Source organism: Ambystoma mexicanum, chromosome 11 (assembly GCF_040938575.1).
Source record: "Ambystoma mexicanum isolate Mex_15411 chromosome 11, UKY_AmexF1_1, whole genome shotgun sequence".
NCBI lineage: Eukaryota > Metazoa > Chordata > Amphibia > Caudata > Ambystomatidae > Ambystoma > Ambystoma mexicanum.
The window spans coordinates 658,071,976-658,094,497 of NC_090934.1; positions in this window are offsets into that span (position 1 = coordinate 658,071,976).

Consider the following 22,522-nt stretch of genomic DNA (forward strand, 5'->3'; position numbering starts at 1 on the left):
ACTGCTGTCATAACACTAATTTGTGTGTGAAAACAGGTATTCCTCTGCATAATTGGGAATCTCAAAAGCTGGTGCCGTGCAAATGGCTTTCTTGAATTCAATAAAGCCTTCTTCCATGGTCTCAAACCATTCATTTTTTTCTTTTGTCCCATGTGCCTTCTTCAGGGCTTGTAACAAGAGCTTAGTGTATGAGCTGTAGTCGAAGACCCATGCCCTGACATAATTGCAAAGTCCTAAAAAAACTCTGCAACTGTTTGTTACGCTCACCTGGCTCCCACAGAGGCATCGATCTGAACTGGACAGCTGCGGTCTCCACCAATGTGATGCGTAGGGCTGACGGACTGGACTGGCCCACCTAGCTTCGGTTGCTTGGCCCGTAGGAATATTCTTCTGCAAATGGAGAAAGGGAATTACCCACCCGTGGAGTTGAGTGTAAATCCCCCCAGCCCCGCTGTTCTCCCCATGGATCACCTTTGATGTCCCCTCTTATAATCTCACCTGATGGTTTGAAAAGATGAGCTCTCCATCCTGCATTGAGCGCAGGGGCGCGTTGATAACCAGTTGCTTCACTGGCTCGAAGGAATTGGTGAGTTCCAGAACAATATTGACTCCGAAAAGTATGTAGTTCATAAGAGTTCAAATGCCTGACTTTCACTCTTGTCCGATTCCTTGCAGATTGCAGCTTGACCCTAGTGAAGAGTCCCTCGTGGCAACCGGTAATATTCTGGTAAGGATTTGTATTTCCAACACAGTTCGATAAATAATGTCAATATGTAACCTGTTGCTTTCTCCCTTATTCAGGCACTGAGAGAAAGTATGAAGTCTCGAGGAATAATACCTCCGGCGTTAAAATCAGGTAAGTCTAATGTGGTGAGGAGGGTTCCCCCTTGATAGTGCCTTTGTTTCACCTTGCTGTCCTTTTGTTTCCCCTTAGGGGCCGGGGTTCGGCGAAGATGCAGTGGAGGCTGCACCGACCTGTGAAGAGAAATAGTACCCCCGGTGGTAAAATCAGGTAAGTCTATTGGGGGGTTACTAATATTCCTCTGTGTATTCCCTTGGCTCACCTTGCTGTTCTTGTCTACTCCTTAGGTGCCGGAATGCGGCGGGAACATGCAGGAGGATGCGGTGGAATTTGAAGATGCTGCGAAGGCCGGTGAGTTCAGCACGGCGCTGCAGCAGGCGAGGCGACGCGCATAAAATAACTTCTTTCTTCCAGCTCGAAGGTGCGATGGATCGGGAATTCAGGTAAGGATCAAAGGTATTGCTCTTGTTCGAACCTTTTCTCCTTCTTTCTCCCTTTTTCTAGGAGCTCCAAACTCGAGGCGGGCGTGGGAGAAGACTGGATGCAGACTTGCAGGCAGGGTGAGCGTTACGCTGCTGGATGCAGAATAACACGAAGCGTGTGCTGCTCTTCGTGCGTGGTTTAAATAGCCTCCAAAGTAGTCCCAGGTAAGTATTCCTCCCCAGCCCCACCCGAGTAAAAAGAATAGTCCCTAGGTAAAATAGTCCCTTCCAAGCCTCATTTGGCTTGGAGCTCTTGCAGCATGGTCTGCATCAGGTAAGCTTGCAACATGGTCTGCATCAGATAAGTTCTACTCTATGAGCCTGGCGCCTAGACTGCACCCAAACAGCCCCTAGCAGGGGTTTTTTGGCTTGCCCAAAATAACTTGATGCCTGCTTCCGGAGTTGCTGGACCTGGTCTGGGTCCCCGGGGGTAGGCATCATGACACTGTTTTATTGTGTGTGGCTTGACTGTGTTCAATATGGCCTCAGGCCTTTCAGGGGTAACCTTTTTCCCCTCATGTGAGATCAGCTGTCCTATGTACAGCACTTCTTGCTGACAATATTGTAACTTTTCTTTGTCAACTTTATATCCTTTCTCAGCCAATATGGTCAATATCTGAACAGAATTGTGTCTGCAAATTAAGATGTCATTCACATATTGTAAGACAATACTCTCTAAGGCAATATTGCTTAAGTCCATCTGCAGGACTCTGTTAAAAATCAAAGGAGACTCACAGCACCCCTGGGGTAACCTTGTGCTTTTCAGACGCATCTGTCTAAATGTAAATAACGCCAGATCTTGTGAGTCTTTGTGCAATGCGATTGAGAAAAATGCATTTTTCAAGTCAATCACTGTGAAATATTGAGCCTCAACAGATATATGACATAGGATTGTGGCCGGGTTAGGGACTAGAGGGAACTCGGCCTCTAAAATATCATTTATCGGGCGTAAATCTTGAATAAGTCTCCACGACCCTCCCTTTTTTTATTCAGTTAAACCGCAGTGTTGCATGTCGACTCTGACATCACTAAGATGCCCTGCTCCATCATAGCAGAAATTGTCTTGAAAATCCCTTCTTCTGCTTCCCTAGACATTGGATATTGTTGTGCTTTTGGCAAAATTGCACCTGGTTTCAATGTAATCCTTACTTCTCTGACTCCTTTCAATAAGCTTACATGATAGGGGCCTGTGGTCCACACTGAGACAGGCACCTGGGCCATGTCGTCATCAAAATATGCAGGACGGTTCTGTGCCAGCAACATTCTCTGGGGCACCTCTCTTTTGATCATCCTCACCCAAAAGATAAGATTTACCCTGACTGTTTCCACAACACCCTTTTGCTTGTCAAACAGATCATCATCAGTGACATCAGTCACTCTGTACCCTTCCTCAATGGCAATTACTTTGCACCATTGTCTGCCTTCATCATCGCAACCATCGATCAGTTTCATTTTCCCTCACACTATGGCTGTGTATATTGCCAAGAGAAATACTCATCCCTTTTCTTCGTACTTAGGTATTCTTGGCCTAAATAGAAACTCATCTGGGGTTCTCATGGTCATTAGTATGCGTATCCCATACGCAAATATTTCTGGTTCCAATGGGACAGCTCTCATAGCTGTTTGTCCCGCGTATGCGCTAATCATTTCGTAGACATTTAAATAATGCATTCCTTGAGTCGAACATACTGTGCCCTTTTCCGTGAACGAGATTGTCATGTTTAACTTTGTCATTAAGTCTCGGCACAATATATTTACTGGGGTCTAGCTTGAATATAGCAATGGAACCTTCATGTCACACTCTCCTAAAGAGACTAGAAGTTCATTTGTAAAAGGAACGCGACTTGTTACCCCTGTGAAGCCCTGAGTATTTATGGCATCGTCACACAAAGAAAACTTGCCTTCACGTATACATGAGCGCGTTGCACCTGTGTCTACTAGGAGGGAATATTCTCTATCCCCTATAACGACATCCATCCTTGGTTCCTCATGAGGGTTTGGTGTCACCGATAAGATAGAACACATCAGGTTTCCCAGTGAGCTGGCCTAGTTCATATAAAACCTTGTCCCATGCTGCGACTTCCTCCATCACCAGTGTTGGCTCTCATTCCAGAGTTCAATCCCTTTCCTGCACTTGTTGTCTGTGACAGTTGCATCAGTGAATGTTGAGACTCTCCTTGTGGAAAACTTATCAAGTTCTGAGGTTGCAAGCTTTGTTGTGCGCCTGGTGGTTGCTGCACCGTGTGATTCTGTGCAACTCCATTTCCACCCTGCTGTAAAAACACAGGTGGATTCACCATTCCACTTCCGATTCCTTGGTCTGTTTGCACCATGCCTTGACTTCTGCATGTGCGCGCTAGATACCATGTCATCCCTCACGTCCAACATATTGGCGGTGGTCTGATTAATTGCCCATTTGGCATATCTTGATTGCCACTTTGCATGTTTTGAAAACCTCCCTGATTACTCTACCATCCTCTTCCTCGAAAGCCTCTCCCTCTGGGGTAGAACCCATTACTGTCCTGATTAACCTGCTGTTGATTATTGACCCGCTGTATGTTTGATCCGTCTGGGCTAGTTATCATTGCCCCTTCAATGCCATATTCTGACAATTTCTTCTGCACTAACTTTGCCTCTTCAGCTTTTTATGTATTCTCTTTCTTGCGATTCTTTTCTTGCAGAAGTCTGCAATAGTGAGCTATTGTCAATTGTAGCTCAGACCATGGCTTGGCCTCAATTCCTACCAATTTCTTGAGCTGCTTCTGTACCTGATCTGACAGCCCTTGGCATAATATGTGGTAAAACACGGGTATGGATTTCCGCCAAGATTCCCTCATTTCCAGCACACATGCGTCTTGGAAATTCTGAATGTAAAGAAACGGATCTTCTGACTTCATTTTGCGGGTCATTATAGCTCCCATGTCAGATGTATCCGGGCATAGCAATCATAATGCTTTCTATACCGCTGCTCTGCAATTGTTAAATGGAGCTCTATCGTGTGCAGTGTTAGTCACGCCAGGGTAACCTGCATGTGTCCACATGTCATCAACTTGGTCACCAAGTAAGGCGATTAAAAGACCCTTAATATCACCTATGGCCAACGTGTTCCCTCCTGTCATTTTTTCAGGCTCTTCTATCCATTTTCCGGCTCCTGATGTTAACATTGGAAGCTTGTTTTCCAGATTTTCTCGGTCCATGTGTGGCCATGGAATATAATGTGGCCTGGTTCCTCCTTTTTCGAGCAAAGGGAATTGTAATACATGGCACTTTTTTTCCTCTCTCATCATTTTTCTATCCACTGCAGGGGTGATAGTCCCACATCGCCATCTACCTGGTAATGTCCTTTGTCGGCGAACAAAGGGTGGTGGAGACACCCCCCTCTGACCGTCAGATGCTCCTTTATGTCGGTCTGAGTGTGTGGCTGACTCCGATGCCTTTGGTGCAGACTCACTTGAATCTGACCATCTTATCGCTTTTCCTCCGGAGAAGTGTTTTTCGAGTCTTCTTTTTTCTTCCTTTTCCTCATATTCCTCTCTTTCTGCGTCTGATATTGTCTGTGCTCAACTCATGTAACTCCTCTCATCTTCCTCGTCTCTGTTTAGTGTCAATCTATCTAGGGACAGCTCTCTATTTCAACTACTTTGGGAGGCATCCTCAGCGTCATACAACTGAGTGCTCAAGGCGCTCGTCCTCCCCTCTCCCTTGGGGTAATTGTTCTAGCCCCATTTCATCATATATTCTATCGATCATCTCTCTGATGCTTCTGGTGTCGAAGTCATCTTCCATATGTGCCCTAGACGTGCCTGGTACTGAATCGTACTTGGGTAAAAAATTCTTCTATGTCTTCCCATTCTACTACTGGATCAGGTATTTTAACCACTCTTTGCAGATATTCAAGAAAGCATGCTCTCTTTCTTCGCTTACGTTCTATGTCATCATCGAACTCTCTGTGCTTCCTCTCTGATCCTATCTTCTTCCTGTTTCTTTGCATCTCTACGTTCATTTGGCTTTGTATTTCCTCATCCCTTCGTCTTTTTATTCTATTCTCCCTTATCTTTTGTTCTTCTTCCTCTATTCTCCGTTGTTCCTGCCTATTCTGATGATAAGCTGCTCTTGGCTTATGGTTGCATTTCCTTTCTTGCTCTTCGTGATACAACTGTTCTCGACTCTGTCTATCTTTTTTCCTGATCCTTTCATCTCTCAATCCTTTTTCCCTTTCTTTCTCTTTTCTTTGTGAATCATCTGGCTCTCCCTTTTGTCTCACATCCACAATGCCTTTACCATCGAGTTTCAATAGGATCTGACCTCCCATCCATTCTGTGTGAATGCCATCTCATCAGTTCTGTCCTCATCTCCTTTCCATCTTTTTCCCTCTCTATTGGTATCTATAGATGTACTTGCTTGTGCCTGATCTCCTTTTTCTTTCTCGCGCCTCTCCTTGTCCCTTGGGACTTTGGAGGTGATACCTCGGTCTCAGTCTTTGTCTGGGTTTTCGTCACTGCTTTCCGGCTTGCTATATCCCATGGCTGCTTTAAGTTCTCTTAATGGATATAATCCTTCGTCTTTGCTGGTTTCGCTTTTTATTTCAGATGGGACGGGTGGCGCGAAAGGCGTTTAACCCCCCTCTGTGCATATGTTAAGTGTCCAATCTACCGGTGCCGCCTCCTCCTTATCCTCTTTGTATATCTTCCAAAGCTCTAAACTAGCTAGGCGTTTGTCTAACTCTTTCCCAGTATGTGTGGCATGCAAATATGTCGTCATGTGTTGCAGGACTGCTTTAGATAGAGATCCACCCTGAGGCCATGGCATAAACATTTTGTGGGCGGTTCCTTTGACCCATTCTGCACTGTACTTTTTCAGCTTAGGTGCATCTTTCAGAAACTGTTTGCACAAGTGTATTAGCGGTGTAATATCTTCCATACTTAAAATTATTTATCTTCTCCTCACACAACACTTTGTTACGTTTTAAACAAAATCAAAAATATGAGCAAGACCCAATCCCATTTTTCACCAAAAAATATTTTTTCCACAACCATCAATTCACATTATACAATATCTTAGTTAAACAATTGCGTAATTTTCACACTCATTTTTCTAAAAATGCCTGATTTTTTATGACGTCAGAGGAAAAAAGAGAAAAAGAAACATAAGACAGAAGTGACAGACTAGACAGACTCCAGCCGGTAACATAGATCTCCTGCCCCTATGATTTACTCTGACATGGAGTGTAAGCCCATTCCTTTCGATAACGTCTTTAACCGTTTTGGTCTCCTATTGCCCTATCTTTTCAGGACTTTGAATGCAGGCTTCATCTAACCGCTATATTTAAAGCGTAGGTATTTGGGCGTATCCTTTTCTGCTCAGGTATCCTCCTGGTATCCTCTCTCTAGCTCGGGTATCCTCCCGATATCCTCTCTGCTTTGCTCAGTCACCCACGAGTCAATATTACCTTCCCCTTATATATATATATATATATATATATATATATATCTACATTCTACTCTACTTCTGACTTTATTTTTTGTCCCAACTCCACCAGTTACCTTCCCTTACTTGTTCTAAGGCATGCAACTTTTTGCCAAAGCATTTAATCTTTTTTCACTCACCGTTTGCATGCTTTTCCTCTCTGGATCCTCGGGGTGGGTGAAAACACGGGTTCCTTCAGACCTCAACTGCAGATTTTATAATTTACTCTAGCCACTATCTACGGGGAGCTTCTCGGCCTACTTAGACGGATGGCAAAGAACTCATGATATCGCAGAGGACCTAGAGTTACTTATGTTGATGGTCAATGGGTGTCTTCTCTAATCGACAAACCATCCTCTCTCTGCTACCAAGTGTGCACTAGGACCCCAACCGGCCCATAAAGCTGGGGGTTACCCAATAGCACTTTAAGATGAGTAGCAGCACCGGTGAGATGGATGGGGGTGCAGATTAATACTCTCTCATCGAATCAATAATGACAACTCAATAGTTTGGCAAAGGGAGTCCATTTAATTACAAGTACAAAAAACGGGGAGTTCATGAACATCATCAATCGCTCTATCTTCCGTCTCGCTTCACAACTCCAACGAACATCATAAAAAACACATCTTTTATACTTAAAACTCAGCATCACTGACATGTTACGCTTAAAATGTTGCATGCAATTCTATTGCTTACAGGAAAGTAACTTTAATATAGGTACTATATCTGTATATGGTAACGAAATGAGGGGATTGGATAAACAGTGTTAGGTGGGGCATCTGAGCCCTTCCTTCAAAATGGCTGCCGTAGACGTCACTAAAAGTATGACATCTCATTGGTTCTATTAACTATAGGACCCTAGATTACTTGGTCCACTATGATTGGGTTGGCATCAACCCCACTCATACTTTTCCACCAGCCTAACAGTGTGCAGAAAAGCCAGCCAGGTGCAGGGAGCTCGTCTGCTCCCTCAGTTTTCCTCCAATTATTGCAACAACCAATCATCACTTCAGTGGTCATGTGTCAATTATTTCTTTGTATCTTGGCCTTGAGACCGCTCTTGGTCTGGAAAAGTGAAGGTGCCTGGGCATGCCACAATTCCATGCGTAGGTGTGAAAGTTTCATCCCTTCTGCTGGATCGGTGACATGATTCTGACACTGTGAAAGTCGTCTTATTCTCCATGTAATTCATGCAATTGATTTGTCAGCCATCTGCCTTCTGTGGCTTATCTTCACCTTTCAGAATAGGATACTCAGTTCTTCTCTTCAATAAATATATCTACTATTGGCCTACTTCAGCTGGTACGACCTTGGCCTCTTGGCATGACTTGTCTTCGTATGAGTTTCTGTCTGTCCTTAATTCTCGATTTTCCTGCTGCATAGCTCTCCTTGTGAGATCTAAAGTAACCTTTGGTCAGTTCTGCTCTTGTGCATAGTGGAAGTATATTTATATACAGTTCTTTTCTTGAGGAGATATGCATAAGTGGCGCTTGCCGCACTCTATTTTACTATTAAGCTTTAGCAAGCCTAACGATTTTCTTAGCTTCTTGCGGTTCCTTGCATATGTACACGTGTAAGCTGGCTGAATATCAGCATCACGCTCACGGCATAAGCATCTAACATTTGACATTGTTATTTCACTTTAAAATCATGATGTCACTTATACATGGTGTTTCGTCTCTTTTTATCATTCTTAGGTCATCATATCTTTTATATGCGAGTCAGTCCGGGTTTTTGTGACGTCACCATTCGTCTTCTTTTAGGACTTCCTTGGCTTATTACGGTATTACATTTTGCCAATCGTCATTCTGTCTCACTTGTCGATATGGTTCTCTCAATGGGTACCTTACTGTCCACGGTTTCTTAGGTGCAGGTACTTCAATAGGTGCTGACAGTCTGATAGCTACTGGGAAGAGCCCTACTGCTGCTCTATGCTGGTTTATTTGCTCATCATACGTCACATATCTTGGCGTGAATGTTCCTGGCACCTCAAAATGGGCGGTGGGGGCGCGAATCGTGTTTGGGACCTCCTCTACACTAGGACGCGTTACATGCTTGTAAATGGACCCCAAACCCAAACTGTCTCTATTGTGGTGCAGAAGAGGAAACCTTTATACATATCCTATGAGGTTGTCCACAGATCCAAAAGTTTTGGAGCGACATACCGTTGGATCCGAGAGTGCTGCTGTTGGGTGCACCCGATGAAAATACCACTATCAAATGGGAGGGACTATTCCTATTCCTTTCCACAGCGGTGGGGCTAATGAAACATTGCACAAAAATGGGGTAGTCCAGACTCTCTGACATTGGACCAATGGGCAGCTGATATGGACATTTGTACAATAATGGAGCATAGGATTTACAATGCAAGAGGCTGCCCCGTCAAAGCCTCCAAAATATGGGGGAAATGGGAAGAGCGGGAGACTCGGAAGCTACGGCCACACAAAGGGAGGAAAGGGATGTGGGACCGGATGGAATCAGAGCAATACTCTAATATGTTTGCGTGTGGGACTTTTGTGATCACAGCCATGGTTAAGTCGTGGGTTTACTGATAGCCAGATGTATGTTTTTCATTTTGTTTTGTCTCTTGTGATTGTTGAATAAATCAATAAAAAATGTTCTATCCCAAAAAAATATAGTTGATTTAAAAAAAGTTTGTTTGTAAAAATGGTGGTTTTAATATTGAAGGATTAGTCTCTATCGTACAAGCATTATACCATTAATTTTATATGGTCTTATTTTTGTGCTCGTGTCTGAACTGAAATGGTTGGAGATTTTAGAAGGAAAGTTTTTGAGATATATTCTTGGTGTCCCATTTTCTGTACCCATGGACGCCTTCAGACTTTAACTTGGACTCCCTCCATTGAGATCCATATGGTTTGTGCAGCTCTGCAAATGTGTATCTTTGCACGTAGCACTATCATCTCATGATGGTCTATTGGGCCTCATTGCTAAGCAGTTCTCACCAATACCAACTCGTTCCTGCTGGAATTACGCACCACCTTTTCGCAACATCTTGAAAACATTGGTTTACAGGTGGCGGATATGGTTGATTCCCCTCAGGCAGTTTGTTAATTGTAGAACAGAACCTCTGTTTAGCACACCGACACTAGCCTATGTAGCCTTTACGCGAAAATAAATGACGTTTTCTGCTCAGGTTTTTTCCCTCAATATCCTTTGTTCGTATTTGGCTAATCCTTGTAGCATGCGGTTGAATAGATGTATTGTTTATCTGAGATTTAACATACTCCCTACCAGAGAACATACTAGTAGTTGGAATGGGACTGTGCCCCAGGACAGAATTTGTCATTTATGTCATTCTGCTTTTGAATCCTCCCATTACATTCTAACCAGCTGTCCGATTTGATATAATGCATATTTAAAGGGACACACCTTAATCTCGACTCATCTGGAATTTATTCAAACTGATCAATTCTGGAATAATATTTATTGTGCCAATTCAATAGTAGTGACTGCTTCATCTTTCCTTATCTGTGAAGAGGTGCTTTCTCTGTTCACATAGAATAGGCACAATGCACATGATTGGAATAGGTTTGTGTAATGCCTTTGTATGGATTTTAGACTATTTTAGTGTCTGAAGTTTTAGTGCATGAATTTGTTGAATTAAATTTTCCGATGTATTTTTTCTCTTTGTACTTTTGATGTTTAACCAATGCACAATATATAACATAAAAATATATGCAGTATGTTTTAAGAACCATGTCTGATGCTGAGTGCTCTGCGAGATCCTTTATTAATTCTTTAACTTTTGTCTAGTCCTGGCAACCAATAGCCTGCCCTTAGGTGACCCTTTGGTTTTCTTCCCCAGATGCCCACAATGAGCCAACTCCAATAATCTCTTCCTTACACCGGCAACTGGAACAATGCGACCTGATCGCAGGACATGACTGTCCTCCACAATCAATTAATCTTTAACTCTATGAAATGCCCCAATTCAGCATCTTCCCTGTTGGCTTCACCCCAGTCACCCTGAGGAAAGGTGTCCTAACACACCATAAACACCTCTTGTGAAGATTCTCCTTCATCTGCCATTTGAGCAGCACCCATTCCATTTCGGGATACATAATCAGCAATTACATTCTCTTTGCCAGGCACAAACTCAACTGAGAAGTCATGCCCCTAAAGTGAGTTAACCCAATTTGCAATTCTGCATGATATTCCATCAAGTTCCTTTGATGTAAAGGCCGACACTAAAGGATTATGGTCACATAGAATGGTAAACCTCTTGCCCCACAGAAATGCTCTAAACTGTATTATGGCCCACAAAACACATAACATCTTCTTTTCTATAATAGAACATCTAGGCTCAGCACCCTTGGGGACCTAAGATGCAAACTCAACTGTCTCCAATCCGTTCTCTCTTTGTAAAAGTACAGCTTCTAGCCCTGTCCCACTCGCATCCGTCATGACATATGCCTCTTTCTTAGTGTCAAAACATGCCAAAATTGGCGCACTTGAGATAGCATTCTTAATCTCAACAAATTCCTGTCCGTACACCGCTGTTCATTCAAACTTTATATCTTTTTTGCTCAGTGCCCTAATATTTTTGTAACCATCAGAAAAAAATCCTTACAAAGTGATATTCAACTACTCGTAAAAACGATAACACTCCCTCACCAGTAAGTTCATGCCCTAGGTAATCAATTTCGGGTACTTTGAAACAACATTTACTCCTCTGTAGCGTAAGACCTGCTGCACGCAGTTTTCCTAACACTACATTGAATTTGTCATTTTCCTCCACAGTTGTCTCCATCACCAATAGGTCATCTTGACCAAATATCACACCCTCTACTCCACCAAGTATTGCTTTCATGACACGTTGAAAGAATGCTGATGTTGAAATAACTCCAAATGGAATTCTTTTAAATCTGTATGTCTCTTTGTGAGTAATAAATGTTCTGAGGACTCGAGTCAGGATGCAACGAGATACCAGGTGGTAAGCAGAGACACGGTCCAAAGTGGTGAATACTCTAGGACCTGCTGTGAGACTTATCAATTCCCCTATATTAGGTAAGGTGAACATGTCAATAACAAACTCCTATTGAGGGCTCTCATGTCAACACACACACTAGCACAGCCTTTGCCCTTCCAAACAACTACCACACAGAGCACCATTCAGATCCTTGTGGCCAATTCTGTTAAGTCTTCTACCACACCTGACACACAGTGAGTTTTTGAAGTATTTAATTCATAAAAAAATAAAGGTCCTCCTGCTCCAACAGCTCTGCTCACAGAGCAGCAGAGGTCTTCTTAAACCATATACAGAGTCAATCCTGTTAACAGGTTTTCCTGGAGACAGGATAAACAATCCATTACAAACCCAGCATAAGTGTGCTGAACCATCTGGACTGAACGTAAACACACCAAGTTATGCATAGCTGTAAATACACCCACAGCAGTTACATCCATATTAAAATATAAACACCCAACATGTGTTATTGTAAACTGTCAGACAATCTCGCTGTAACGTGTACAGGGATGAAGAAGATCTAGAGCATGTTACAACTAAGTAGGAAGAGTGCTTGACCAGTTTTTTTCATTCAAACTGACGTTACACAGGGACAGTCCCCACTAATTAAACCAAACAGCAAAGGAGGATTGTGGGCTGTTCGGAATAGAATGACAGAGTCCAGCAAAGAAGACCGATGTGCAGGGTTTGCCTCGTTTGATCACAAGTGAATTGGGGAGGCCGGCAGAATGTTGGCAGTAGCAGAAAGCAGAGAGCAGAGAGAGCATCTTGCAAATCAGTAGGACATCTACAGTAGTAGTAGTAGTAGAAGACGAAAGTGGAAACCAGAGGGTGACCGAGAGACTGAAGAAAGGCGAAACCGGCCCAGCTCCATACCAAACAGAGAGAGACACTAGGTGCTACGAAGGTGAATCTATTGAGAAAAAGGTCGAGTGAAGTTGAAAAGACGGAGCGTGGGATGCCCCGAGAGTATCTTGATAGTTGACTGAGAGCTGGCATAATTGAAAGAAAGAGAAAGTGTGGTGGGTGGACCGTGCAGTCCCGGAACAACGCCAAAACCACCAGCACTGGCATACCACAGAGCTGCTTAGGCGATTACATGAGAAACAACAAGCATCTTCTAGCTTCTTTAACACTTCCTTGAGTCTAACATCATGTTTGACCTCCTCTCCCCACACTAAAATGTCATCCTGATAAAACTGAACACCACCCATACCTCCTGAAATGCTAATCATGGCACGCTAAAAAATACTTGCAGCAGAGATGTGCCGAAAATGCTTTCTAACACATCAAACAGGCATACATGCATAAAAAAACATGTCATAAAATGAGGGATGCATTTTTACTTGATGATCCGCAGAGTGCAAATCTAACAAAGAAAATATTTTGGACCCGTTAAGTTTGGTAATCATCTCATCGATTTTTGGTAATGGGAATCTGTCTGTAATGACATTTCTATTAACCTCGCTAAAGTATATGCATGACCGAATTATGCCATTTGGCTTTTTCACAACAATGGGGCTCACCCACACCGAACCTTCCCCTTCTCAATTATACCATCTTTCAACATTCTCTCAATTTCTGTTTCTACTTCCTTTTTACATGCCAAGGGCACTGGCCTAACTTTTGCGGCAAACAGAGTTGCGTTCTTTTTTGGTTTTATCTTGTGAACAAATGTATTCAAACATCCCACCCTTTCCAGAAAAACTTCGGGTGCCCACTTCTCTATTTTTCCTTTAAATGTTATTTCTGCTTCAAACTTGGGGTGTTCACCATATGCATTGGCTTTAACTTTCGCTTCTTTCAATGTGCAACTTTTCAAACTTTCTCGCCACGACTTCTTACTAAAGTGGAATATGGTTCATTATCCACCAGCATTTCAATGGCTACATGTCATTACCTCGAAAAATATACATCGAGGGCATGTTTTACCGACAAAACTGTTTCACCAAATTTACATAAATGTTTATATACCTAAACACTTTTACCATAAAGAGTTTCGGTACATAAACACTTTATTTTTTTAATGTGAAATCAGTAAATGCAGTTTATGTAAAATAACAATCACAAAACACGCATAAAGTCAGTGGGAGCTGTCCAGTGCTGAATTATATTGCACACAGTAACATTATAGTTCAGCACTGGACAGCTCCCTTTGACTTGTGTAGTGTCAGCGAGTAATTTCAGTTCTGGACAGCGCCTGATGACTGCATACAGTCATCCATGAAGTTCAGCACTGGACAGCGCCAGAGACGCCCTCGTCAACATGTATGCCGAATGCATTGTTTTTATTTAATTTTTTTATGGGGTGTCCTCAAACCCGTTTTGAACCCTTACAAACACCCCAAATATTACCATACCCCACCCAAAAATACATTACATTTAATGTTAATACTGTAAAAAATAGTGCAAAAATTACAATGGTTTCGATGTTAAAAACTTAAATGAAAGACTTTTTGGGGGAAAAATAAATTCAATTAAAGGTTTTAGGTAAAGCTCTCAGGGAAAATTAATTTGGTGAAAAGATTGTATACACATTTCAATCTCTGTTCCATTTATTCCAATTGCTGTTCTGGTTTTCATCACTTTAACCTCATTGACTGCGTCCACCACTTGTATGATGTTCAACCCGTCATCACCACAAAATCTACAACATTTCGAAATGTGTCCTCTCTTCCTGCATTGTCCACACTCCACAAATCTAGCCATGAAATCTTTTTCTCTGGCAAAGTGATTTGTATCGCCACATCTATAGGAACCGTCAGCTGGTCTTGGGGTGCGACTCCCATAGGTTCCCACCTAACCCTGAAAACCTCTCCCCTTCCTCTGGATTTATATGCATCACCATTGTTTCTGTTGAAAAATGTTCCTCTTCCTGTGAATTTATTGCTGCTCCTCCCGCTTTTCACAAGACTGGTTTATGATCTTTCCGGGCTCTTCTTATCGCTCCAGATGGGTTTCCCTTCCTTGGCTAATTTTTTAATGCAGGTGGAGGTATGGTCAACATTTTTTGCTATTTCAATATCCCTATCCAAGTCTGAGTCCTTTTCCCTCCACGGTTTTTGTCGCATTTTTATCTTCTGTGCATTCTATCATGAGTTGGTCTCTCAAATGCTCTTCCTTACAGCAGGACTTGAATTGACATTTCACAGCTAGTCCTCTTAAAGCCAAAAGAACTCCTCAATGGTCTCACCTTTTCGTTATTCGATGGTCGCAAATCTAAATCTTGCTAAGATTTTGTTTTCCTTAACATCAAAATGTTGGTCCAGTTTTGATATGCTGATGTCAAACGCTTTTAAATCATGCCCTTCTTCTCCTGGTTGCTCAGGCAGTCTCTTTAATGCGTCTTGTACATCATGTCCTAGACAGTGAAATAGTACAGCATCTTTTCTATCAACTGAATAATTAGGGCCCTACACTAGGGTAAATAAAACAAAATCATCTTTGCATTCCATTCATTTAATTTGTCGTTCGCCAAACACTTGGGGAAAACTGAGGATAACAGATGCACTCCCTCTGGAGCACACTTTGTGCTGCTTTAAACAATCAATGGTTTTATAGTCGTGCTTTCTTTAGCTCTGGTTCACTTTCCAATTTTCCTTGGTCTCACTGTTTCCTGCTTTGCGCTGCTCAGGCAGTCAATTGCAGCGTTTCTAAACTAATTCTGCACGTGCAGTTGTTCACACAGTTGCTGAGGCAACAAAGATGACTGCGGCATGCATGCTGTACGCAGAGGACCTTTTACTTTAATGCGTTGCAGCAGCAGTGTGTTATTGCACTTTCTGTTTCCAATATGCAGTTGCCTCGGCTATATCGCTTTCGTTCGATGCCTCATACACCAAGAGTCTCTTGGGACGGAAGCAAACAGCCACACTTTTTTTTTTCCGGCTGACGCATTGGCAAGTGTGTGCGCTGGCTGGGGAGACTGGGTCAAACAAGCACTCAGTGCACGGTGTAGTACTCTGTCGCTCCGCTTCCCCCCACTCCCTCACCTGAGGTTTCGGTCGCTATAGAGTGTCAAAGATTTCAGCACTGTCCGCACCAACATCTGCTAGCAACACTCTCACGGTGGGCTGATACAGACCACGTGCACTCTAGAGCTGCAGCTGGGCCAGTGGTCAATCCTCGTCACCAGTATAATGGAAGCAATAAACCACTCCTTCAAATAAGTTCATGAAAGCTTTATTCTTATCTCAAAACATGCTGCAGATCCCCTCCTAAGGTGAGCACTTTTAACTGACATAAATCTTAAATGAATATTCTGAAACACTCATGAAGGTTCTTAAACACCTGGGTTCTAATGATGACAATGACAGTGTTCTATTGGTAATGTGAACGCACTGCTGGCACCTTGAGCCAGCATGATCTATGTACAAGTGAGCTATCTACATTATAACATAATACAGTTCTCTATGTTGTGGAATTTAAATGCTAACTTTATATGATTAATTAGGCTGAGTTTGGAAAGTTTTACTAGGCTTCCTTCACAATTTGAGACTCAATATTTGCCAGTGGTCTCATCTGGTGTGACATTATTTTTGTAGCAGTAGCTTTTGGCTATGTTGTACAAGCACATGTTTTCCAAAGCAGTACTTCTGGTTTGGTAGTATGTGTCAATTATTTTTTTAACGTGTCCTGGCTGGATCATGTGGGGCTATTGTTTCTATTTCTTGGTGGGAGTTTGGTACTCTTTTTCAGGATGAAGCTGGACCAATGTATAGCCAGACAATGTGTTCAGATTTGCCATATAAGGCTGTACCTGTTAAACAGTCTACAGCTTCATAGCGCCCACATTCTATATGAGATAACATGTTTATATCAAATCTGTACAATTTTTGTGATAGTGTTTCGCCAGATTTTATGTCATCCTAGAGGTCTTTTAGCTCTGTATTCTCAGCTTTGGTTAGATAGGTTGTAACATCTCGCAACTGCAGTGGAATTGTCTGCAATGCATTGTATGTCTATATTTGCATTTCACAAGAAGGCAATGATTGCATTGTAATCATTGATGCATTTGGATGCTTCGACCCTTTCACCGCTGTATGTGTTTTTAGGGGATTCACCTTTTACGCTGTGTCCAACAGAAGACAGGAAGCTATTTACTTGTACTTTTTTGTAAACTATTCTACAGAAGCCAAAGCGACATTTGATGTAGTATTCATCTTTGTTTTTATATCTACATCAGCAGTATTTGCCACACTTGTGTTTTTGGAAGCGTAAGATTTGTGTACATAGGTCACCATCTGTGCTTTCTGAAGCGATGGCGCAGGTAATGTATTTTTCAATAAACTGTAAAACAGTGGCATCACTGTCATGGCCAAACTTGGGAGCCTCTTTCATCCACAAAAGCATGTGGATGTATGGTACACTCCTCTGGATTGATATTCTTTTCTCCAAAAGAAGTGTTGTAGTTCTCGAAGCGGCAGGGTATTTCTATTGTAGATCAAGTGGAGCATGGTAAAGAAGCAATGGTGAAAGTAACTTGATACATTGACTGGGTCAAGAGAACAGAATTCTCCTGGTGTTTTTATATCTATTCCCTCTTTATTTTGGTTTGCAGTGTGCAAGTGGTTGAGCAAGTCATCCCATGCCTATTCTGCACAATTTAAAGTAACAAACCATGTGGGTGAGCCTAGGTCCCTTAGCATACAACATACACCAGCGTGATGTCAGAAGCAGTATTCTTTTGTACCACGCATGTTTGAGAAGAGATTTGTGATACTTGTCTGCAAAACTTCATCTTTGTCTTATTTTTTTTAAGCAGTTGGGTAGCGGACATGTTTAAAAAAATGAGTGCCTGTTTTGAATGGATGTGCAACTCCATAACAGAGTTGCTTGTTCACTTTCGATCAGATATTCTACATTTTGTCTGAATATGGGGTCTTCAGAATACATTCGTAAAGAGCGACATTCTGATGCACTAATTTGTGTGGACCTTTCATCATATTTTCCTCCATTTCCAGTAGGAAAGAGTAGAGGAAAAGAACATGCTTCTACACTTTTTTTTCCCCATATGCTCATTGGGGATCCTTTGGCTTAGAGCATTTGATCGGCTTCTAAAGCATCTTCAATGGGGTCTTTGGAGTCTAGTAGGTGAATTGTATAATGGTCTAAAATGTTTGCTACAGAAACAGGAGCTACACATTCTAATTGGCCAGTTGCTGGTGAATCTTGAATTATTTGGGTGGTTTCTCTTTCAACTAGTTTTTGCCATATTTAGTTGGCTTTTGTTGGTAAGCCATTAACTAGTACAATCAAAGATTTATCTTTTGGTCATTGCATTCCTAGCGTTTGTATATTTTCTTTCAGATCTAATGACAAATATACTACTTTGCCACAGATGCCGTTTAGTTACTCAGAAAGTGGTAATTTGGCTGTTTTCGGTTGAGGCATATTATAGCTTGAAATTCGTTTTTTAAAAAAGTTTCATCGGTTTCAAACTGTAAACATAGTAATAGCAAAAGAAACCTTTAACAGTTTACAAAAACAAGAAAACAAAGGTCCATCAATTCCAAACACAAAAGCAAAATATTTCCTTATTACAGTCTCAATTAAAAAGAACAAACAAGACCCCAGACGATGGAATGCCAGGTATCAGGCCTCAATCACAAGAATTCAACTCCAAACCAATGGTTTCTTTCCATTGCCTAGACTTTAAACCCATTCAGAGTTCAAGCCAATTATTGAGTCAATGAATTTAAGCATAGCCAATATTCGCCCTATTTTCTGTCCCATTAATAGCCAATCCCACTGATCTTCCAGAGTCAGACATTCCTCCAGATAACTTCCCATAAATTTCCACATAATATTAGAAACAATCAGAATCCAATGCTGCGCCAATTGGAAGTTGTTTTTAATTGTTCGATTTCAAAATTAAGGTGAAGAAAAGAAATGTATAATTGGTTAGTTGGCAATTGTGGCACAGTCATTTGTATTGTGACGTCCTTACATTTTTGTTTCATTTCTCCAAAATGACTTCCTTGCAATATTTAGAATAATGTTCAAAAGGTCATTCTCAAAGGAATTGGTATTTGTAATATCCTCAATACTAAAAAGGAAAAACACAAATAGGTTGTTTTTTTTTAGGCTCAACCCCTGATCAAGTGCACTTGATTGCCAAATTTTTAGATTTGTACTTGGAAAAACAAATATCATAAGGTTGTTACTTACTGCTATTATGTCGTCTATGCTCTGAATGCAGTTTTGTTGATCTTTTTCAGATTCAATATTGGCAGTAGAACTCCACTTAGTTCACATTTGTTAACGTTGGAGGAATGGTTAAGGCATTATACTGGTCAGAGCATTGCTCGTGGTCATTCACTTTAGATAAAGAAACCACTTTCTTGAGCGTCAACTGTATGAGAAAGCCATGATCTAGCACTTACCAAGATATTGTGGCCTGCAGGGGTTCCCTGTGTGATTCTCATGAGCTTTGCAGAGATTTTTCTGTGAAAAACTAAAAAATGGCCGCCCTTATATAGAGACGCCGTTACGTAGATGCATCAAAATGGCGCGACGATGTCATAGCGCTAGCTTTGCGTCGCAGCCATGTTTGTAGAGGCTAGAGTTGACTGGACTTTAATTTAGTGTTGCGTTAAATTTGAATAAGGTTTTTACTTTCTATGTGCCTTGGTTCTGTATGTAGCCCATGAATTCACTTTACAAGATACACATTATGTGCACTATAAGTCGTGAGCAGGGCATGAGTGGCATTATTTTTGTAGAAAATATTGACTTAATAGCTTCACTTGCAGTGTAGACATGATAAGCTTTTGTCTCTGGAAATTTAGTTAAAAATAACATTGAAACAATACATTGTGAGCATTAAGAGTCCTAGGCAAAGCATAAGCTACATCATTATGTGAAATGTTAACTTAATAGCTGTAAAATGAGCAAAATATGTTTAGGTCCATAGTATTACATCTCTGTATCTGAATTTAGTCCAGGCATGTGTTTAGAGTGCTTATTCAAAAGCATTCTCTGCAACGTAAAATTAATTCTTTGTTGCCTCCTCTTGGCGGAAGCAAGATATGATTTAGGCCGAAGAATTTGATGTTCTGAATGTCCCGTTCAGTATGTTGGCTTTCAAAGTGGTATGCCAAAGGCTGCTTTAGTTCTTTGTTTTCAATAGCTAGAACATGTTCCGCAATTCTAACTTTTAGCAGGCTGATGGTGCTTCCAATGTATATTTTGGGGCATGAGCATTGTATTGCGTATACTACAAATTTGGTACTGCAATTTATGAAGTGCTTGATTTCCCAAATTATACAATTTGGAGATGTAAGGGATTATTTCCCATTGTCAGACAGTGGGCACATGGTACATTTGCCACATTTGAAATTCCCCTGTAGCGCATTTTTATTCCAGAGTTATGGAAGTACAGCCGCTTTAGTTTCTTTCTTGTAGTGGGACGGGCTGATGAGAGTCTTGATAGTTTTTGTCCGTTGGTTTGTGATTAGTGGTTGATCTTCAATTTGTGAGGCTAAATCTATATCTGACATCAGAATGGACCAATTTTTTTATTAGTATTTGCCTTAATATTTTAGTTTGAGAGCTATATATTGTAATGAAACTCACTGGGATTTTGTCAGGTCTCGGGAGGATAGCCTAGTGGCAACGTGCTCGCCTTGCGCAACACAAGTTCAGTCCCCAGCTCCGCACTTAGAGACCTCTGGGTATTAAGCACATTATACATAACCCATGAAATCACAAAATCAGGCCTCTTTGATAATTTTGGTTTTGAAACAAGGTGGTCTTCACAAGTACAATGAAATGTTTTAGGATACGCTTTTTCCAAAGTTTTCCTTGAGTACCCTCTTGCTCGTAATTTATCTAATCTGCTTTCGGCATGTTTTTCGAATTCGGATTGCCAAGTACAGTTTCTTGTGATCCTCCAAAGTTTGCCAAAATAATATTTTGAATAGGGTGATTGCTTGCTGCATGTAATATGCTATTTCCAGCCGTAGGTTTGATCTATAAAGTAGTTTGGATTCTGTCTTGTTGTACATACCACTCCACATCTAGGAAACTTTAATTTGTTGACACTGTTTTGTGATGTGAATTTCAAGTTATAGCCGTTATTTTTGATATTGAAAATAGTTCATAAATTAAGTTTCATCTCCTTTCCAGATAATAAGAATGTCGTCGATTTCCACATAGAGTGCCTCAAATTCCATTGCAATATGAAAGATTGATTCCACCTGATCCACCTTCTTGCAGAAACAACAGACGTTATTATCAACGCCTACCTGATGTCGACTGAACAGAACTTCAAGTGTGGGCATGATGTTCAGGCGACAACGCAGGAGGTAGTCCCTGTTAAAAGCGGAAGGGAATTTACAGAGTTACGAAGGCAGATTGTTGAGACCCATTTTTTCCACCCACCATCAGAATGTTAAGGGGGCGATGGGTCTGGCTTCACAGGTGTTAATCCAGTCGGCGCTTTCCAAGATTGTCTTCACTTTAAGAGGGTTTTTTCCTCAATAAATCAATGCCCACCCCCACAGTTATACAGTGTCTCATTCACTACATAAAACCACTGGTTTAAGGATCTTTCGTTTAGCCTGTTAGCATATCTCAAAATAGCAAAAGAAGGGGGTGGCGGGTCTTTAACATAGTACATTTCCGATAAAAATAAATTTCCTTCCATAGGACTATGGAGGCCATTGAGGGTAATCTTAATTCATGCCAAATTTTTGCTATTGATAAAGACTTTGTAAGTCTTAGTACCTTGCACCAAAAGTGGCCTTCCATCAGGGGCCATGCTTTTTTACTTAGATTGGGCAAGGTTTCCGCTCTATGGGTAAGGACCTGTATCACCTTTTGCTGATAGAAGGGGATAATTGGTATCATAGAAAAGGCCTCATACTGTCTATGAATGTCAATTCCTTGGGTTGTCAAATTTTGCAGTTTTATTTTCAACCAAAACAATTGGGCATTTTCATTTATGTTCTTATTAATTTTGACTCCCAAGTATATGATGGTTTCCACTACATCCAGCCGTAGTTCTTGAACCCTCCATGAGAAGGACGCCTTCGATTTCTTCCTACCATTGGACACAAGGAGGATTTGAGGTTTTTTGACATTCATTGTCATGCCATTTTTATTTAGATAGACATTAAATGCTGAGATTCTGCATAGAAGGCCTATGGCGTTTGATCAAGAAAGCCAGTAGTGTCTACGTAAAGCAGCCATGGGAGATCCCATCCATTCAACTTTGGTGGAAATGCGTGAATGGCAGCTTGTGAGATCCCCAGGTCATACAAATACAGGCTAAATAAGATGGGAGCAAGCGCGCAGCCTTGTTTAAGGCCACAAAATGTCAAGATCTTCCTCGACATCAAACCTCCTGTCCCCAATCTGATCTGTATAGTGTAGGGGAGGATTGGACCAAAAGACCCCCCTTGCCTACATCCCTTACCCAGGTGAGGGCCATGGCTCATCGGGCATCCCCTCATACCACCAGGGCCCAGGTGGTGGAGGGCTCACCTGCTGAAGACATTGCCCACACGTATTGAATTTAGCTAGGCCTCAGAAACCATTTTGTCTAATAAAGATGGTGTGAGCTCAGCGCACTGTAGCGCGGCCCCCACCCTCGGAGAGTTTCAATTATCCCTATGGCCGCAGCTCCCTGGCAGATCCGCTGTGAGCCCGTTCCCACGAACAAGACAGACATGAGCTAGTGTAAGATACTAACACTAACATTTCACCTTCCGCAGTGTATCACTGCTCCCAGCATGACCCGGCCAGCGAGGCCTGGGTGAAAAAGAGAACTGTACAACG